The 22,215-nt window shown below is 38.4% G+C and overlaps 1 long non-coding RNA gene and 1 other non-coding gene across 2 annotated transcripts; one reads left to right on the plus strand and one right to left on the minus strand.

Moving 5' to 3' along the window:
• The first annotated feature begins 4,495 nt into the window (after positions 1 to 4,495).
• Positions 4,496 to 21,422, plus strand: LOC132625756 (uncharacterized). The gene is made up of 2 exons (XR_009576973.1): positions 4,496 to 12,406; positions 12,514 to 21,422. It is a non-coding gene; the product is annotated as an uncharacterized LOC132625756 (long non-coding RNA).
• TRNAN-AUU (transfer RNA asparagine (anticodon AUU)) lies at positions 12,109 to 12,183 on the minus strand. Its single transcript has one exon. It is a non-coding gene; the product is annotated as a tRNA-Asn (tRNA).
• Positions 21,423 to 22,215: the final 793 nt, after the last annotated feature.

The following is a 22,215-nucleotide window of genomic DNA, read 5'->3' on the forward strand; positions in this document are numbered from 1 at the left end:
GCATCGTTTCCCGTCGTTACTTAAGTTATATATCAAAAATTTGAAGGATAAACCTTCAGGAAAAGTAAGGCACGCGGTAGAGCTATTATAAAGAGGTAGATAAAGGACAAAAAATAGGATTATTAGATAGCAAGTAAAGAAAAATGAGAAAGAAAAAACAGGATAATAACGCGATAACATCAAATTGGTCATTACACAAAATGAGGCTTTTCGTCGTTACATAACGATGAATTTAACGATACGACACGCTAAAATTTAAGTAAATAATCAAAATAAATATTATATTTAAAGTAACAGCACAATACAATAGGTAACAACTAGGGGTGTACATGGATCGGATTGGTTCGGGTTTTTTAAAGACCAAACCAAACTAATTGCATCGGGTTTATAAATCAATAAACCAAACCAAACCAACAAAAGTCGGGTTTTTCAACCTCGGGTTTTCTCGGTTTTTTCGGGTTTTTTCCGGTTAAGTCTTTATACAAAACATATAACTTATACTTCAAATATTTATTTAGTCCTAGTAAGATACAACGATCTAATTAAGATATTTATTAAGAAAATAACACAAAACGTGATGAGAGATGACATTGTACTAAAATATTCAACGAAAAAAATTAATGAAATTGCATAAAATAAAATTATCATAATCTAAAAGTACTAAGTCATGCTACAATAAATACAACTAATTTATAAGGCATGTAAGAAATGATCATAATCTAAAAGTACTAAGTCATGCTAAAATAAGTACGGCTACTAAGTATTAATTAAATGACTAAATATTAAAGAAAAAAATAAAATTAAGTTATGCATTTTCACTTTCTAAACTAATATAAAACTAAAGAATAGATATCAAAATTATTGTCATTCCAGTGTTAGATATGAATTTCTTTTGTTAGCATTAGTATTGATTTGATTTTTGTTGAATTTTATTTGAGTTACTAATATCATTGGGCTATAAAACTTATTAAACCATTCAAAAGTCTAATTCCAAACTTGAAATAATATGTTAAAAGACAAAAAATTATGAAAAAGTTAAAGAAACATTTATAAATTACATTATAAATAAATATTTCTATGTATAAAATGTGTTTGAAATTTTATAAATGTAATGTCGGGTTGGTTTGATTCGGTTTGACTTTTTTTAGTTAAAACCAAACCAAACCAATAGTGTTCGGGTTTTTCTTTTTAAAACCAAACCAAGTCAAACCAAACCACTAGTCGGGTTTTTTCTCGGTTTGGTTCGGATTATCGATTTGGTGCGATTTCTCGGTTTGCTTTGTACACCCCTAGTAACAACCATCCAAACAAGCTGAAGTTCACATTGGCTTCTTGCTTAACCTGATCTCCATTGCTATAAGGAAAGTAAAGGTTCCTCTTACAGGTCTTTATTTTCAATAGAAATTTGTGTTTTCTTTACATTGGCATTAGCATAAAAGGCAGAGAAATTTATGCTTGTGAAATTCGTTCGTCCTCCCAATTACAACAACAATGTACCCAGTGAAATCTCACAAAGTGGAAGCTGAGGAGGGTATAGTGTACGCAGACCTTATCCCTACCTTGGGAGGTAGAGAGGTTGTTTCCGGTAGACCCTCGGCACAAGAACAGGCAACTCAAATCAGTGTAAACAAGCAACGGCAACCTACTAAAAAAAATGATAAAACTGCAGGGAGTCGTAACTACCGCAAATCGATATGAAATACAAAAACAACATATAGCATGGATGTCAGATTGGGACAATAGTAATATGCATGTTCATGTGTATGTCATTGTTACCGTCTTTGCTGCTTCGTAGTTGCTAACTCCGCTGCCACCTATCTACATAGAGGGCTTGATGAAAAATGTTTTAAGTTTAGGCTATGGATCTAATAAAACTGTATCTTGGCTAGGCAATATAGATGTGACTGAAATTGCAGCCATGTCAGCGACTTCCTTCTTTCTTTAAGCAAATGGATCATAAAAGAGAACAAATACTCGTATATCTTGGCGGGGCAAGTGATTTTTGTTTCATGCAACCCATGTTTGCAGCCATGACAATGTCTTCATTGTCCCGTCTATACAACAACTGAGCCTCAATCCCAAGCAAGTAGGGGTTGGCTTGCTATATTAATATTCACTGTCCATGTAATTATAAGACATTTGGGACCCTAATGAATCGAGGATCTGAACCGAACATCAAATACGCCACACAATCTTCTGATGGGTAAAACTAAAGGAGATTATATATTTTATGTGATTGACTTAACTACCTAATAGACGAATAAAAAACACATGCAAAAAATATTCCCAAAATTTGAACTTAAGGGGTCTAATTAGAACACTTTATGAGGAGTTGAGGTGATCAATTAAAAGAGGGCTTAATTTGAGTGTCTAAATGGAATATTCTGTCATGTTTAAGGGGCTTAATTTATGTCACCTAAATAATATATATAAAACCACAAAGTTTTTAGGAAGAAGAATATTGATTCCATAAGCACTTGAAAAAAAATAAGAAATCCTTAAAATGAAACATTCCTAGAATAGAAAAGGTTAAATTTGATGGCGAGTACGTTATTGTGCTATATATGAATTTCTTAAAGAATATCATGAGAAAAAGAAAACACATCTAGATCCACTTCATTAGAATGGACACCACTTTACTTGGAATGCATTTCTTTCGTGGGAAAATAACACTCTATGCTAATTATGGCAAAATATTTATCCAGTTTAGCCCATCTTTTTTTTATTAGCCGCTATAGCCACTTTTTTACCCTTCTGTTTTTTCCTTCCTCCTTCATCTCCAGCGAGCTACCAACTCCTCCACCACGAGCCACCATTATATAACCTATAAACACCTCTTATACATTATGTATAAACCCCTCTCATGTACAAACATCTCTTGTATAAGTTTGTATAATATTGTATACTAGTTTTATGCAATATTACACACTTTTTATACAAGGTTTATATATTGTATACAATAGGTGTATAAAGTTGTATATTATTGTATAATATTGTATACCGTCAAAAGTGTCAATACAGGTGTAATTTAAAAATATGACTATACAAATATAATTTTGTATGCTGGATTGTACGTTACTGAAATTTCTTCTTCTTTAATTTGGCATACCAAGAGAATCATCTCCATCTAGTCCTTGACACGTGAGATCACGTAATCTTTATTTGGTTCTTTTTTAATATACCCTGAATAACGATAAATATATTTTTTAATTAGTAATACTACTAAAAGGTAAAAAGTGCATTAAGCAAAATCACTAAATCATTATTTTTCCTTCCGGAAAAAAAAAAAGTAAATATCAAATCAATCATACAACTATATGACTTTATTGTATAATAAAAGTACCTTACATAAGAACTTTATTGTATAATAAAAGTACCTTACATAAGAACTTTACACATTGACAACATAAGAAAGTTTAAGAAACACATACAAAGAAAAAGATCAACAGCAGATAATTAAGAATCACATACAAAAAAAGGTCAAAAGCTTCAGCAACTAAATATTCAAAACAAAACAGAGTTTCAGAAAATCATAATAAAATTAAGTTGGGAAGAAAAAAATCAACTCAATGCTAAAGCGTACAACAACAACAACATACGCAGTGTGATCCATAAGTGAGGTATGAGGAGGGTAGAGTGTACGCAGACCTTACCCTACTTCGAAAGGTAGGGAGACTATTTCTGAAAGATCATCGGCTCAATATTAAAACGTCAAATTGAAAAGAAAAAAACAAAGGAAAGAAAGGTAAAGAAAAATTTCACCGTGCTTAAATAAGATTTGAAGATGGTATGGGAATAACAAATTAAGAACTCCTAGATTTGGGCACTTTTGGGACAAAAGAGAGCTCATTCTCTTTGAGTAAATAAAAAAGAACTACTTTTTCATACATCAATATAAATTTGTATACCCTTGGTCGGCCATTACAAAGAGCAAAAGAACTTGAGAATTGTGCATTGTGCATTGTGCATTGTGCATTGTGCATAACAAAAAATGGTATGTTTGATGGTAAATTTAAGATAGTCTCTTAACGCATTTAATAATTTTTAGTTATTTAAATTTGTAAAAAGTTAACACTTTTACTTTCCGTAAAATATGTACTGAATGTTGAACTACTATATCATCAAACATAAGGGACTATATTTGTCATTTTTTCCATTGCTCTATATGTGTGTTTGTGTTTGACAGAACTCTCACCATAGTTTTAGCTCAGAAAGTAGGCAGAATAGTCTGGAAGACCTGTACTTAACACTTTTTGACATCCCGGTGATTGTACTTTTATGTTTGCCAACTGAACCCCTCTACCCATCAAAACTGAGCATTTTAAACCCCTCTCATCCTATGTGGCATTTTTTAAGGAAGTGCGTGTGATTCAGTTGTTTAAGGAGCGTGAGGCCTGTTAAAAAGGCACCAACAACCATTATTTTGGTGTCATCTTCTTCCCAATGTTCATCCTACATTGATGAACAAAAATGAGCTTTTTTTTTTTGGCTTTTTTTTCTCTCTCTGTCCAATTCTTTCTCCCCTCTCCTCCCCTATTTTCTTTGTTTGTTTCTTCTCTCAAACCTGAATCTTTACGATGAACATAGAATCCTATGGCCAATATTCCAAATCTTCTTTAGAAATTCAATTATATGACCTCTTTGTAGAAGGGAAACCCATCAAAATATCAAAAATACCAACAAACCAAAAATGAGTCAATTAAAAGGTCCTCAAAAATCACCACACCTCAAAATTAACCCATAAAGGATTTTGAAATAGAAATCATGCGTCTTTTACCCATTAATACTTCCAAAAGATTTGAGTTTTTTGAGAAAATTTAGCCTCAAATTTTAAAAATCAAACAAGACAAACTTTTTTCCAAATCAGTAAAAAAAAAAAAAGTGATTATTCTCCCACTTTTTTATCGGGACAAAAATGGACCACCAAACTTCTTCTCCACCACCTAACGCCTTCAGCCATGGAAATGGACCATCAAACTTCTTCTCCAACGTTTCGATCTGGACAAAAAAATTAATTTTTTGTCTCAATTTGGTTTCTTTATTCCTTTTAATTTTATTTCTATAATATATAAAGAGGAAGAATTGGAAGAGAAGAGGAGGAAGAACATGAAGAGAGAGAAACAGATGGGAAGAAGGAAGAATGTGAGGGGAGAGAGAGAAATCAATGGGGAGGGGATTAGGGGATTAATGGTTGAAGTTTTTTTTTATTTTTTGTTATTTGATTTTTATTATTTTTTTATTTTCTATGTGACATGACATCTACACATTGTTACTTTTTGACGTGACAGTCAACGTGGAGGCGTTTAAACAATATGCACCATGAGCAGATCGAAAAAGGGTTTAAAATGCTCAATTTTGATGGGTAAAAGGTGTTATAGCCCGTATTTTGTACGTTTGGATATTTCAAAGTCGTCGTGGAAAGTTAAGGGCGAAACCAATTTCAAAAATTATATTAATGCACAAGTTGTTATGAATATTATTTATGACTATTATTAGCATGAAAATATTGCGAGAGGCTAAGGGCAAGAAGAGAAATTCGCAAAATGGGTCATGGAAATAATGTGGAAGGCTAGGGGCAAAATGGTAATATTGAGGAAAGTCGAAGGGCAAAACGGAAATTTCACACAAGTTCATGAAAATTCCAAAAGGGGCCATATTGGCCATGTGAATAATAAAGGGGGAAAAAATGAAAAAGGATGACAAAATAAGTCATCTTCTAATTTTAAAAAAAATTCAAGAAAAAGGGGGGAAAATTCTAGAGAAATTGAGAGAGGGGCATGTGCCCCTCACATGCTTGAGCAATTATATATATATGCTCATCCTTTAATTCAAGACAAAGAAAACCAAGAACAAAAAAAAAAAAAAAAAAAAAAAAAAGAGAATGGGAAAAAAAAGAGAGCATTCGGCCACCATGGCCAAAAATTGGCCATGGAAAATTGATTAAGAAAAATTATTTTCTTCTTGCATTTCAAGTAATTGGAAGGTTCTCTACGACGTGGTATAAGCGTTGGAGCGAACAAAACGTTCTTTTGGAAGTGAGGTTAATAGAGAGAAGGAATTTTTTGTTAAGGGTGGTTGCCCCTCTCTGTTGTGCCAGTGATTTTCTTTTCAGTAACTAAACCAACAGCCCTTGATCATGAAGTACACAAACAAATTGAAACATATGCTCAGCCGTAGATCTCAGTGTGTGTGTTGCTTTTTCCCCCTTTTGGAGTAATTGTGCAAAAAAGGATGTGATGATGGTAATGTTTTACTCTCTGGGCTAACAAAATCGGGCATTGAGGACAGTCCGACCCGTATCTCTTCCTGGCAAATCCCAGGATGGCATGCAACTGAGGCTCTCTCTTTTGCATGCAACCGGTGATTTTGCAGTCATGGCGTGGTTGCCTTCCCTTTGTCCAAGCAAAAACGCAGTATCTGAGCCTCAAATTTTTGTGCTTTAAAGGGTCGTTTGGTTGTTGGTTAGGATGCGAGTTATTCGTGTTAGGATGATTATTTCCCCCTTTGGAGTATTTGTGCAAAAGAGCTTTCATGATGGCAATATTTTACTTTCTGGGCTAACAAAATTGGACATTGAGGACAGTCCGACCCATATCTTGGCTTGGCAATCCCAGGATGGTGTGCAACTGAGGCTCTCTATTTTGCATGCCCAAGTTTACCCTTTACTGAAATGGATTTATTACTATGGCACGAAGAATAAACTCTAATTGTAAATGCCGAACCAGAACTGGAAGTAGCAACGAAAGAGATAAAAGGAATACCATTGCGCAGAGAAATTCTCGTCATCTTCAATGAATTGGTGGAAATTTTTCAGCGGATGTAAGAGAGAGAAAGAGAGAATTCTGAGGCTGCAATTGATACTTGGCAAGAGAAATTAAGAGACCCGTATCTTGGCGGGGCGACCCGGAATGCAACCCGCGGTTTGCAGCCATGGCGATGTCTTTATTCTCTTGTTTATTCAACAGATAGGAGCTTCAATTTTACTCTTGTAGCTCTTGTTTGGATGGTTGTTACCTATTGTATTGTATTTTTATGCTAAAAGGGTGTGTTTGGTATGAAGGAAATTGTTTCTTTTATGATGAATTTCATCAGTGTTTGGTTACTAATGTAGCCCTCTGAGAAGAATAATGTTGGGAAATTTTCTGGTGAAAACTAAGAGCCCGTTTGGATTAGCTTATAAGTTGCTGAAAACAGAAGTTAGCCCAGAATAGAAATGAGGTTAACAGAGAGGAGGGATTTTCTTCCAAGGGTGGTTGCCCCTCTCTACAACTCCAATGATTTCTCACATAAAAAAAGGAAAAAAATAAATAAAAATCAAACAACCCTTGAAAGGATTGACTCAAAATGGTCCTTTAAGTTATCAAAAAAAAAAATATATGTGTATCAAAAAATGGTCCTTTAAGTTATGTAGTTGAGCTAAGTTCATCTCACAAAGAAGAGATTGAGAGAATTCTGATGTTGCCGTTGATACTTGGCAAGAGAATATTAGAGATCCGTATCTTGGCGGGGCGACCCGGAACTCAACCCGAGGTTTGCAGCCATGGCGATGTCTTTATTTTCTTGTTTTATAAACAGATCTGAGCTTTAATTTTAGTCTTGTAGCTCTTGTTTGAATGGTTGTTACCTATTGTATTGCGTTATTATGCTAAAAGGGTGTGTTTGGTATGAAGGAAAATGTTTTTTGTTTTGTCATAAAAAAAAAATGTTTTTGTTTGAAGAAAGTTGGGAAATTTTTAGGCGAGGGCCAAGAATTTTCTTTAAAAAAAATTCTGGCCAGAGAGAGAAATGAGGTTAACAGAAAAGGGATGTTCTGTTAAGGGTGGTTGCCCCTCTCTGTTGTGCCAATGATTTTCTTTTTAGCAACTAAACCAACAGCCCTTTGTTCATGAAAAATATGCATGCATTTTCTTCAATCTACAGCTTCAGCTGTATATCTCAGTGTGTGTGCTTCTGTTTCCTCCTTTTGGAGTAATTGAGCAAAAGAGGCTGTGATGAAGATAATGTTTTACTGTCTGGGCTAACAAGGGCATTGAGGACAGTCCGACCCGTATCTTGGCTTGGCAAATCCCAGGATGGCCTGCATCTGAGGCTCTCTTTGGCATGCAACTGGTGATTTTGCAGCCATGGCGTGGTTGCCATCTCTTTGTCCGAGCAAAAATGCAGTATCTGAGCCTCAAATTTTTGTGCTTTAAAGGGTCGTTTGGTTGCTGGTTACGAAGCGAGTTATTCGTGTTAGGAGGATTATTTCCCCCTTTGGAGTAATTGTGCAAAAGAGCTGTCGTGATGACAATGTTTTACTTTCTGGGCTAACAAAATTGGGCATTGAGGACAGTCCGACCCGTATCTTGGCTTGGCAAATCCCAGGATAGCGTGCAACTGACGCTCTCTCTTTTGCATGCAACTGGTGATTTTGCAGCCATGGCGAGGTTGCCTTCCCTTTGTCCAAGCAAAAAAGCAGTATCTGGGCCTCAAATTTCTGAAAATCGAACCGGGGACCTCTTGTGCTTTGAAATACATTAAAGTTTGCTCCAATTAGAATGATATACAGTCAGACCTCTCTATAACATCCATTCGCTATAATAACATTTCACTATAACAACCAAGTCTCTGGATTGTTCTCTATAATAGCATTTCGCTATAACAGCCAAGAAATGTCTACACAAACGATGCCATTATAAAAAAGTTCTACTGGATCACAGAAAGATGGGTACTTTATCTGCTTCTTAGATATAAGCCTATGATTTCGGAGACAATTTAACCGAAGAGACCCAGTAAGTCTGCATTTAAGCCAAAAGCACTTTGCTTTCTCAGTGAATGTTGTTGATAGATAGATATATAAATAGAGAATATGAGGCTATGATGATAGTTTCTTCCCTTTTTTTGAGCAACTCAATAGGGCAAGAAAATAGAGAGACCGTATCTTGGCGGGGCAACCCAGATGGCTAGTTATTTTGTGTCATGCAACCGGTGTTTGCAGCCATGGCGTTGCCTTCATTCTCGTCTTATCAACAGATCTGAGCCTCAAAAATACTCTTATGGCGTCTTTGGTATGATGGAAAACATTTTTCTTGATGAAATCAGCACTTGGACCAACGTATCCTTATGAGGAGAAAAGTTGTGAAATTTTCAGGTGAGAGCCAATAATTCCTAAAAAAAATAAAAGTCAGCCAGAAAGAGAAATGAGGTTAATGGAGAGACGGGATTTTCTTCTAAGGGTGGTTGCCCCTCTCTGTTGCGCCAATGATTTTCTTTAGCATACTAAACCAACAACCCTTGTTCATGAAATACTCAGAAGCAGAAGATGATCCATATAGCTCAGTAAGTGTATTCTTGGGGGATTTGCACTAATGACCTTTTTTGTGGTAGTGATGATAATGATATCACATTCTGGGTTGACAAATGGGGCATTGAAGACAATCCGACCCATATCTTGGCCTGGCAAATCCAAGGATGGCGTGCAACTGAGGTTCTCTCTTTTGCATGCAACCTGTGATTTTGCAGCCATGGCGTGGTTGCATTCTCTTTAAGTGGTCGTTTGGTTGCTGGTTAGGGGAGGAGTTATTCATGTTAGGAGGGTTTTTTCTAAGGGTGGTTGCGCCTCTCTGCAACTCCAGTGATTTCTCTATATGAAAAAAAAAAAATGAAAAAACTCAACCAACCCTTTAAATCTGAGGGAAAAATCATTCACACCCTGTTGAGATTTTTGACTCAAATGATCCTTTATGTTATGGAGTTGATCTAATTTCTTCTCACAAAGAAGAGAGAGAGAATTCGGAGGCTGTGATGATACTTTCTTATTTTCTTTGGGGCAAGAGAAATTAAGAGACCCGTATCTTGGCGGGGTGACCCGGAAAGCAACCCGAGGTTTGCAGCCACGGCGATGTCTTCATTCTCTTGTTTTATCAACAAATCTGAGCTTCAGATTTAGTCTTGTAGCTCTTGTTTGGATGGTTGTTACCTAATGTATTGTTACGCTAAAAGGGTGTGTTTGGTATGAAGGAAAATGTTTTTTTATGATGAATTTCATCAAAGTTTGGATACTAATGTAGCCCTCTTAGAAGAAGAAAGTTGGGAAATTTTCTGGTAAAAACTAAGAATTTTCCTAACCACCAACCCCCCCCCCCCCCCCCCCCCCCCGCCGCAAAATACCCGTTTGGGTGGTTCATTATTGTATTGTTTTCATTGAAGGAAGGAAAAATCAAACAGCCATGGCGATGTCTTATCAACAGATCTGAGCCTCAAACTCTTATGGCACCTTTGGTATGATGGAAAACACTTTTCCTGATGAAATCAGCACTTGGACCAATGTATACCTATGAGAAGAGAAAAGTTGTGAAAATTTTCAGGTGAGAGCCAATAATTCCTAAAAACAAAAGTCAGCCAGAAAGAGAAATGATGTTAATAGAGAAACGGGATTTTCTTCTAAGGGTGGTTGCCCCTCTCTGTTGTGCCAATGATTTTCTTTAGCAATACTAAACCAACAGCCCTTGTTGAAATACTCAGAACAACAGCTATGAGCATTGGAACATATGCTTCTTCAGTCTGCGGCTTCAGCATATATGTGTGTGTATTTCTGTTTTCCTCCTTTTGAGTAATTGTACAATAGAGGCAGTGATGATAATAATCTTCCACTTACTGGGCTAACAAAATCGGGCATTGAGGACCATCCGACTGTATCTTGGCCTGGCAAATCCCGGGATGGCCTGCATTTGAGCCTCTCTCTTAGTCTCTTTTGCATGCCACCAGTGATTTTGCAGCCATGGCGTGGTTGTGTGCTCTTTGTTCGGGCAGAATTCAGTATCTGAGCCTCTAATTTCTATGAATCGAACTTGGGACCTGTTGTGCTTTGAATAATATTAACATTTGCTCCAAATGTTAGTTCTACAGATCAAAAGAATGAGGTGTCACATAAAGATGGGTACTTTTTCTTCTCAGGAATTTCAATCCGAAAGCACTTTGTTGTCTCCATTAATACTCACTGGATTGGGAATTTGAACTGAAACGTCAATCGAACACGCAACACAACTTTCTGATCTGGAGTCAAACGTGCTACTATTACGCCATGAATCCTTATGGTGTCTTTATAGGATTGAAAGTATTTTTTCTGGATGAAATCAGTATTTAGTTAGCAATGTGTCCTGCTGTGGATAACCGAGTGAAGGGATTTTCTTCTAAGGGTGGTTGTTCCTCTCGGTTGTGCCAATGATTTTCTTTAGCTACTAAACCAACAACCCTTGTTCATGAAATATTCAGAACCAGAAGCTATGAAGCCATATATCTTAGTGTGTGCGTGTGTGTATTTTTTTCCTTCTTTCAAGTTTATCTTTTTCATGATGAAATCAGTATTTGGTTACGGATGTATCCCTCTAAGAAGAGAAAAGTTGGGAATTTTCAGGTGAGAACCAAGAACTTTCCAGAATGAAGAAGTCAGCCCAGAAAGAGAACTGAGGCTAACAGAGGGAGGGAATTTTCTTCTAAAGGTGGTCACCCCTCTCTGTTTGGCCCAATGATTTCTTTAGCAACTAAACCAACAGCCCTTGTTCATCAAATACTCAGAAAGGTCACTCTGATCATGGAAAAACAAGCATTAATCTTCATCTGTTTTTGGTCTGCAGCTTTAGCATAAACTTGTGTCTGTGTGTGTGTCTTTTTGGCATATATCTTTTTCCTCTTTTTGAGTAATAGAGGCAGTGATGATGTTTCAATTTCTGGGCGGACAAAATTGGGTATTGAGACAGTGCAACCCGTATCTTGGCTTGGCAAATCGACTGGTGATATTGCAGCCACAGCGTGTTTGCCTTCTCTTGGCCTGATCAAAATGCAGATCTGAGCCTCAAATTTCTGCGAATCGAACCCGGCTCCTCATGTTCTTTGAAATCTATTAATGTTTGGTCCAAATTTTAGCCCAAGCTTCAGACCAAAAGAATGAGGTGTCAGAGAAGATGGGTACTTTTTCTTCTCTGGTAAGCCCATGATTTCAAAACCAAAAGCACTTTTCTTTCTCATTGACCGTGGTTGATAGATATATAGATAGAATTTTTTTCTGATTCCATGCAAACCCAAATCAATCTATCGACTATGCTCAATCCCGGGACACATGATTGGAAATGCCATTGGAAGGAATTGAACCTTCGACCTTGTGGTTAATAGCGACATGCTCTAACCAACTGAGCTACACCACGCAAGCCCAAAGTGGATGAAAAAAAGATAAATAAATAAATGACGGGGCTATGATGAAATTCTTCCTAGAAAATGAAATGAAGCATTCAGATAATTTGAGCCGTAGCTTGGCAGGGCGACCTGTTAGCGTCTATGGTAACATGCTAAAGGCTTGCAGCCATCATGGTGCTGAATCCGGCATGCCAATGATTTCTTTGTTGCTCCAACCAACAGCTCCTTTTTGTAGGTATGTGTGTGTGTATATGTATTGTGTTTGTTTCGGTCTCACTCTCTCTGTTACTACTATCTTTTGCTCCGAACTCTCACCACCACATATTTTATTATAAGTTACAGGTTTTTGCTGTCTACAGTGGATGGAATTTCAACCCAGAATAAAGAATGAGGCCAACAGGGAGAAGGGATTTCTTGGAGGGTGGTTGCCCTCTCTGCTTGGCCTATGATTTCTCCATCTACCAAACCAACAACCCTCTTCAGAAAAAAACAGGCAAGTATGTTTGGTGATTCTGATAGTCGAGATGCTATCTTTTTGAGTTTAAGCCTTGAGGCAATGTTTTTGGTCCAAAACATCCCCAGATCTGAAGGTTGCGTTTGTTTGATGAGAATTTTTTAACATGTCCAAATGGCTCCTAGAACTATGGAAAAGTTCCCATTTCTCAGAGGTAATGATGATACTGCTAATCCCTGCTGAAGTTCGGGGCATGGAGACAGTCTGACCCGTATCTTGGCAGGGGAAACCTGGATGGTTTGGGATTGAGGCCTTCTCTTTCACGTGCAACCGGCTGCTTGCAGCCATGGCGTGTTGTTGCCTACTCTTTGCCCCGTTTTACGCAGATCTGAGCCTCAATATCCAACTAGTACATCTGGATTTTTTGGGTCTCGAACCCAGAATCTCTCGTTTGGTGAAAAACATTTGGGTTATTCAATTTTTCTTAAACACCTTCTTGCTGTTCTCCATCAAACTTTTAGCTCAAACAATTGAGGCAATTGGAGAAAAAAAAAAAGGGATCTTTTAGGGTGGTTGACCATCTCCAACATTCCTATGATTTCTATTCTCTTTAAGTTCTCACAAACAGCTCTTTTTGTTTGTGTGTGTTTGTTAATCAACCCCCATACATTAGGGACCATATTGATTATTTTTCTTTTGATGTGGTGTACAATTATCGTACTAGTGTGGAGACCCAAATCACCGCATTGAGCGCAGATTTTCGTCACAGAAACCCAAAGGGAAGGCACTAGCTGGGAATCAAACTCGGATCTGTACTGCGGCAGGGTACTATCTACCAGTAGACCACTGGTACAAGGGACAGATCATTTTATCTCTGTTTTCTGCTACTGTTATACTCTGTTCCTCAGAGGCTGCATTGGCAAAGCAACAGCAGAACTATATGACAATGAAATGGAAAAGAAAATGATGGGGCTGTGAGATTGATTGTTATTGAGCGTATGGAACCTGGCATTGTAGTTTCAGACCTGTATCTTGGCGGGGCAACCCGTATTATAGGGTCTGCAGCCATGGCAGTGTCAAAGAACTCATTGCCTGAGATAATTACCTAGCTGAGCCTCAAGTCTTTTGAAATGGCTGAATATATTGACGGCCCCTCAAACTTGCAGAAAGTTTTCATCTAGATGCACGTTGCCGAAGTTGTCCAAACAGGCTCTTATGGAAAAGTTTCCATTTTTCAGAAGAGGCAATGATGATATTGCTAATCTTGGCTGAAATTTGGGGCATGGAGAAAATCTGACCCATATCATGGCATGGAAAACCGGGATGGTTTGTGATTGGGGCTTCTCTTTTACATGCAACCGGTTTCTTTTGCAGTCATGTTGTTGTTGCCTTCTCTTTTCCCCATTTTAGGCAGATCTGAGCCTCAATTTCCAATTAGAGCCTGTTTGGATGGGCTTATGCCTATAAGCTGCAAACAGCTTATAAGCTAAAAAAAAATAAGTTGGGGTAGTCTAACTTTTTTTTTTTGGCTTATAAGCTCTTTTCAGCTTATAAGCTGCTTTAGATAAGCTAAGTCAAATGGGCCCAATTATTTTTTTGAGCTTATTTTAAGCACAAAATGACTTTAAGCTGGCCAACCAAACACTCAAAAAAGCTGAAAACAGCTTATAAGCAACTTATAAGCCAATCCAAACGGGCTCTTAGTCTTTAAATAGGGGGCCCAAAACGGCTATTTGTGTCGTCCCCCACTTTATTTGCATTGAGCAAATTCAGCCGTATCTTGGTGGGGCGACCTGGTATGACATCATCTGTAAACCGGTGTCTGCAGCCATGGCGTGTATCACTTTCTCTTTGCATAGATCAAAGAACAGCAAAATTTGAGCTCTAAAGTCACAGCACTCCCATTTTATGGTCTTGAATTGGATGGCCGTTCTCTGGAACCTGAATCCCACTCGGGTTCTTCAGTTTTTCTTGAATAACCCAGTTGAGGTGCTGTTCTCCATCAAATCTTAGCTAAAAAGTGAGACAATAGGTGAAAAATGGGATTATTCACCATCTCCAGCATGCCAATGCGTCTCTTCAGCTCTAACTAACAGGCCTTTGTGTATATATATGTATGTGTATTAACTACACAAAAAAAAGTGGAGGTTCTGCCCAACATGAATACTGAGGCCAACAGAGAGACAAGGGAATTCTTGGGAATACGTCAACCAAAAGAACAACCCTCTTCAGAAGTACTAGTACTGCTTTCTGATTTCTCTGAACTTAAACCCAACATCATGTTTGAAATTGTCCAAACGGGCTCTGTATGGTAAAATTACCATTTTTCTAGAGGCAGTGATGATATTGCTAATCTGGGATGATATTCGGGGCATGGGACAATCTGACCAGTAGCTTGGCAGAGCAAACCCGGGTGGTTTGTGATTGAGGCTTATCCTTCACATGCAACTGGCTCTTTTACAGCCATGTCGTTGTCAGATTCTCCTTACAACAGCAACAACAACAACATACCCAGTGTAATCCCATAAGTGGGGTCTGGGAGGGTAGTGTGTATGCAGACCTTACCCCTACCTCGCAAGGTAGAGAGGTGTTGGATTCTCTTTGTCCCATCTTTTTGCAGATCTGAGGCTCCATTTCCAACTAGTCTTTCTGGACTTTCAGGACTCGAACCTAGGAGTACCTTGTTGTATGGAAACCCATGTCATTTTTGGACTATGCATGTTGTTGCTGCTGTTGCTGCATCTTCTTCTGTTTCTTTTGTTCTTGATGGTGATGGTTGTGTTATCAACCAAATAGCAGAAAATTAATGCAAGAAGGGGAGATTTTATGGCTGTGATGTTATAATGCTTTTTTTTAATTAGCAATTTGAATTGGGTGTTGAGATGATAAGAACCGTATCTTGGTAGGGTTACCAGGCGAGGTAGCAGCCATGGCGGTTTCTGATAAACTCAATGCCTGATTAAAATTGAAAACTGAGCCTTGTCATGTACATGATGTACATGTATATTGTCTGTATATACAACACACACACAAGTAAACAAAGTGTGGTCTCTCTAACAGCTTAATTAGATGAGATGATCACACACTTCAACACACACAAAAAGATACATCAACAACAACAACAACAACATACCCAATGAAATCACACAAAGTGGGGTCTGGGGAGGGTAGAGTGTACGCAGACCATACCTCTACCTTGGGAGGTAGAGAGGCTGTTTCCAGCAGACCCTCGGCTTAAGGACAAAATAGCAAGTTGATCGACTCTGCGGGGATCGAACCCAGAATCTCTGTTTCCGTAGGCCAGCACCTTATCCATTTTGCCACAGAGTCTTTGATACTACATGTCCAAAATGGTCCCTTATCGAGGCAGTGATGGTCTTTAAATCTATCCTCATAGAATATCGACCCGTATCTTGGCGAGGCATTGACCTGGATGCCTGTGATTTGATTACATGCAACTGGGGGTATTGCAGCCATGGCGTGGCCGGACTTTCTTTGCCCGAGCATAAAACAGATCTGAGCCTCAATTGTCACTTATATATTACTCTATTGTATTTGGTATGGAGGAAAATGTTTCAGTGAGGAAGAATGAGGCAGCAGAGAGATGGGAATTTCTGTGAAGGTCGGTTGCCCCTCTCTGCTATGTCCTTAATTTCTCCATTTGTGAAACCAACAACCCTTTGAGAAAAACAAGAACAGGAAAATGATAACCATCTCAACAACACCCCTTTGAGTATTTACCTCTGTGAAAAAGCGGCTATGCTCTTCCTTTCTTCTGCTTCTGCTTCTGCTGCTACCACTGCTATCTATGATAAACAGCAGCCCTAAAAGTGGATGCCTGGTGTCGTTTCTATGTTGATCTTCGCAGATCACCTGAAAATGGGCTGTGATGATGATTGCTTCCTTTTGGGCTATCTAATTTACTGTTTTGAGAAAATCTGACCCGTATCTTGGCTGGGTGACCCGGTATGGTATCATATGCAAACCGGTGTCTGCAGCCATGGCGTGTGTCGCTTTCTCTTTGCATGTCCATAGATAGAAAAATCTGAGCCCTATAAACTCTCTTACAAATCAGTGTGTTAACCTTCACAAAAATGGAGGTTGAGCCCAATATGAGGAAAGAGGCCAACAGAGAAAAGAGAATTCTTGGAAGGGTGGTTGCCCCCCTCTGCTTGGCCTATGATTTCTCCATCAATAAAACCAACAATCCTATTCAGAAGTACTACTATTAGTCTATTACTGTTTCTGATTTCTCTGAGCTTAAACCAAATATTATGGACATCCTCAGCAGGTTATCTGTGCGGTCTCTTCTTCGATTCAAATGTGTTTTCAAGGTTTTGGAAGACATTAAGCTCTGAGCCTTACTTTAAGATGAAGCATCTCAATCATGCCTAGAGTAACCAAATTCTCAAAAAGTCTTGTTAGCCAATGGTACCTTTCTACGGACGAGTTCAACTGGTTGAAGATGTGCAAAAGCGTGGTTGGCCTTCAAATGGTAAACCACGGAGTTTCAAGCTTTCTGTATAAACAATTTCGTTCTGAATAGTACAGAACCAAAATGTTCGAAAAAGTTGGCAGCAGAGTAACACTTCACCATCCAAACATCTATATTTCGGCATGGCTGAATAAAGACCGGTAACTTGTATATTAAACAAATTATTCCAAGATTTATTGACACCATAGTCTTTCATTACTCATAACTTAAAAGTCCTTTCCTTTACGTAAGTAGAATAACCACAAAGCATTCCTCCCAATACTGAGACACCACTTTTGACGTATGCCACGTTTAAAATCAAGCACAAACCTTCTTGCAACAGTATCTCTCGGTACACCTCATTTGAAATACTAAATGAAACCACAAAATTATTCACTGACAAACCAAGCCAATGAAATGCTCCATGTACAAATGCCGAAGTGTTCATATTATACTACACATGGTAAATGCCGGTAGGATGTTTATCAATTTTTCTCCAGGAACCACTTTTCAGCACTAGAATTTCACTGCGTGCTGTGTGATCTCTCCAAAATTACTTACTTGGGGATTGGCTAAATATATAGCGGGTTTAGCAAAAATCCTCAGTTAAGCTTAGAAAGGAAGAATGAGACATCAGAGAGATGGGATTTTCTGTGAAGGGTGGTTGCCCCTCTCTGCTATGTCCATGATTTCTCCATTCACAAAACCAACAACCCTCTGGGAAAAGAAAAACAAGAAAGGGAAAATGATAAACCATGATACCACTGCTAACTATGATAAGTAGCAGCCCTGGTGTCATTTCTGCGTTGATCTTCGCAGATCACCTGAAAATGGGCTGTGATGATGATTGCTTCTTTCTGGGCTATCTAGTTTACTGCTTTGAGAAAATCTTACCTGTATCTTGGCTGGGCGACCCGGTATGGCATCGTCTGCAAACCGGTGTCTGCAGCCATGGCGTGTCACGTTCTCTTTGCAAGATCATATATAGCAAAATCTGAGCCCTAAAGAAGTCTTTTGCACAACAATGAGAATTTTCCCAGAAGGAAGAATGAGGCCAACAGAGAGAAAAATGATTTCTTGGAGGGTGGTTGATCTCTCTGGTTGGCCTATAATTTCTCCATTAAAAGAAATTACTTTTTCCTTCACTAATGTACCCTTGATCGGCCATGGCAAGAGCAAAAGAACTTGGGAATTGAGCATTGTGCTATATATATTAGTGTCTTAGCAGAACCCTCACCATAGTTTAACCCAGAAAGTAAGAATGAGACATCAGAGAGAACATGGGATTTCTGTAAAGGGTGGTTGCCCTCTGTCTGCTATATGTCCATGATTCTTTCTCCATTCATAAAAGAAAACCAACAGCTCTTTGAGAAAACAGTAAAAGAAACCATATATGCATTTGGGCATAGATTCCAAATATTTTTTGCTTCTGCTACTACTGCAGCTGATTTTCGCAAATATCCACTTTTTAAGTAAGTTATTGCGTGGATTCCAAAGATTTGAGGGACAAAAATTAAAGACCACCACCAAAATAGGGGCATTTGTGCGAATGACCCATTTTTGAGAGTTTGGAACCTAAATGACGTGAAAAAAAGGGCTCTGATGATGAATTGCTTCTTTCTGGGCTAATAATCTACTTTACTCGCTGCTTTTGAGAAGATCCGACCCGTATCTTGGCGTGGCGACCCGGTACGACATCCATGTGCAAACCGGTGTCTTGCAGCCATGGCGTGTGTTGGTTTCTCTTCGCATGTTCATTTACAGAAAATCTGAGAGAAAATGACAAAAATGATCCTTTATCTTTGAGGGTAGGTTCAGAATAGTCCCTTAAGTATGCACTTAACAGTTTTGGTCCTTTATGTTTTTCAAAAGTTTAACACTTTTAGTGTCCGTCAAATCTTTATCGAACTCTGTCGGTTAGATTTGACGGAAACAGTGGGGAAAAAAAAGACTTAAACTATAAATTTCTTCAAACATAAGGGACCATTTTGTCAAAATCTGACATGTATCTTGGCGGGTCGACCTGGTATGGCAACATTTGCAACCCGCTGTCTGCAGCCATGGCGTGTGTCGCTTTCTCTTTGTATGTTCGTACACAAGCAAAGTGTGAGCCCTAAAAATTTGTTCGTCAGGGAATTCATTCTTTACTCATCAGATGGTTGAGCTTGGCTATATCTTGGCATGGCATCTTTTTGGAGTCTTGTGAGATATGGGAACTATTAGGTTTCTGTGTCTCACAAAGGCTTCTTAAGCTTGCAGCCATAGTTGGGTTTAGCTTATGTCTGAGAAAAAGTTAATCTTTGTGCCCAAGGAATGAGGCTTTTTATGGAACTCGAGAAAGGTTGAGATTTTCTAAGGGTGGTTATTCTCTTTCTCTGAAGTTCAATTTAGCCGATGAATTTTCCAGTACTTTTGTTACCAAAAGAAAGATTAACAACCCTTTCATCAACTAATGTCAATTATGCTCTTGATGATGATGATGATGATGATGATTCCGTGGCTTGGCTATGGTAACCATAAGGGAAAATACATATTCAACCCCCCAAACTTTTTCAGGAAATCCTGATTCCTAAACCCTGAACTTTGTAATGAGGCTGTGATGACACTCTCTTGGAAGCTTGAAAATCAGATTTTTTAGCTGATTAGCATCTTGGCTAGGAGAAGGCAGCAGAATTGGTGAGGTAGGTTTATGTGCTTCTCCCAATGGCGTCTGCTTTTTGCAGCCATGGGTAGGCAAATCTGAGCCTCCTTTCTGTGTGGAGCGACATGGTTAGCAGGTGAGTTTGTTTTTTCTGCTCTTGTGCAATTGTACAGAAGAGGCAGCAATGATGATGTTTCACTTTCTGGACTAGATGAATCTGGACATTGGACAATTTGACCTGTATCTTGGCCTGGCAAATCAGTGGATGGTTGGCATTTGAGATTCTCTCTTTTACCATCAAGATCATATTTGAGCCTCAAATTTCTGGGAATTGAACTTGGGTCCTCTTGTTCTTTGAAATCCTTAAGAACTCAAGGATAGAGTGGTACGAGCCAATAGAACAGATCCTGTTCAATTAAGGTCGTCATTAAGTTTAACAGATCTTTTCTCCTGTTCTTGCTGCTGTTGGACTATTTTATGAATCAAGCAGCAAGAAGTCAATGTAAGAACAGGGAGACTTTATTGCTGTGATGGTAATGCCTTTTTCTATTTTGAGCAACTGAGTTAGCCGCTGAGATGATAAGAGCCGTATCTTGGAGGGGTATCGTGGGAAGGTTGCATCCATGGCGGTTTCTGATTAAACCCACTGCCTGATTGTTATGTGCATGATGTGCATGTATATTATCTATGTACATACCAACACACACACATGCATACCTATCATGAGAAAATGTCAAAAATGGTCCCTTATCGATCCTCCCGAGCCAGTAATTGAGCATAGAGAGTACCTGACATGTATATTGGCGGGGCAATGACCCAGATACGTGTGATTGTTACACGCAATTGGGGAATCTGCAGCCAAGGCGTGGCCGGACTTTCTTTGCCTGAGAATAAATACAGATCAGAGCCTCAATTGTAACTTACACAGTCAGACATCTCTATAACAACATTTCACTGTATTATATGTTCTCTATGTCAGCAGTACGCTATATCAGCCAAAATATATCAGGACAAACAATGCTGCTATAGTGAGGTTTGATTGTATCTTTTGGTATTTTTGGCATGGAGGGAACTATTTCAGTGAAGTAGTCATTTCAACAAATAAGACCTTCGACATGATTCCGTAATTTGGGAGGTCCAAAAGGATCAGGGCTCTATAAATATGAAGCAGAAGGTGAAACGAAAATGGAAAAATCTCATTAGTTTAAGTCTGAGGCTGATTCAGAGAGTTGCGGGGAGTTGTTCGAGTGGTTGCCCCCCTGTCATTCTTAGCAGCCAATGATCACTCAAATTTTCCCAATTTCAAACCACTCTCTAGCAAAATAAGTTCAATGAGGCAGTGATGATTTCATTCTATACTCATCAGATGGTTGAGCCTTGCTATATCTTGGTGTGGCAGCTTTTGGGGGGTTTTGTGAGATATTGGAGCTATTTTGGTTTTTGCGTCTGACAAAGGCTCCTTAAGCTTGCAGCCAAGGCGGGGTGTAGCTTATGTCTGAGAGAAGGCGAATCTGAGCCTTCCTAAAATATCTTTTATAGTTCAAATGAGACTTTTTATGGAACTCGAGGAAGGTTGAGATTTTTATGGAATTTCAGACTTTGTTTAAGATCTGATTTGGTCAGATGTAATAAGATCTATTAAGAGGTTGTATCTTAAAAAAAAAAAAAAAAAACACATTTAATGGGCTGACATCTGAACCATTCAGATTCAGACTCTCACTAAGTGCAAACAAATGAGGCCTAAATATCTTTTATTGTTCAAAATGAGGTTTTTATGGAACTCGAGGAAGGTTGAGATTTTCTGAGGGTGGTTACTCTCTTTCTCTGAAGTTCCATTTAGCCGATGAATTTTCCAGTACTTTTGTTACAAAGAGAAAGATTAACAACCCTTTCATCAGCTAATGCCAATTATGCTCTTGATGATGATGATGATGATGATTCTAGCCATGGTTATGGTGGAAAATACATATTCTTCCAACCTAAACTTTTCCGGAAAGCCCGAATCTTAAACCCTAAACTTTGTGAATAAGGCTGTGATGATATTCTCAAGTAAGATTTATAATCAGATTTTTGAGCTGATTCGGATCTTGACTAGGCAAAGGCAGGGGAATTTGTGAGGTTGGTTCTTATGCGCTCTCACAAAGGCCTCCGCTTTTTGCAGCCATGGCGAATTAGCCCCTTTTCTGATATAATTTTAGGCTAATCTGAGCCTCTTTTCTGTGTTATGGTTAGTTCTACAATGAGTGGTCCTTTTGTTTAGTTCTGTTCATGTTCTTTCTTCTGTTTTTGAATAATCTATATATCTGTATGGAGATGAATAAACACCAGCACTTTGTATCTTAAACAATTTATTCCAAGATTTCTTGACACCATAGTCTTTCATTACCCATAACTTAAAAGTATCCACCCCCCATGAGTATAAGTAGAATAACCACAAAGCCCTCCTCCAAATACTGAGATTGATCTGAAATTGGG

The sequence above is a fragment of the Lycium barbarum genome, unplaced genomic scaffold, assembly GCF_019175385.1.
Source record: "Lycium barbarum isolate Lr01 unplaced genomic scaffold, ASM1917538v2 unchr_scaffold_68, whole genome shotgun sequence".
NCBI classification, from domain to species: domain Eukaryota; kingdom Viridiplantae; phylum Streptophyta; class Magnoliopsida; order Solanales; family Solanaceae; genus Lycium; species Lycium barbarum.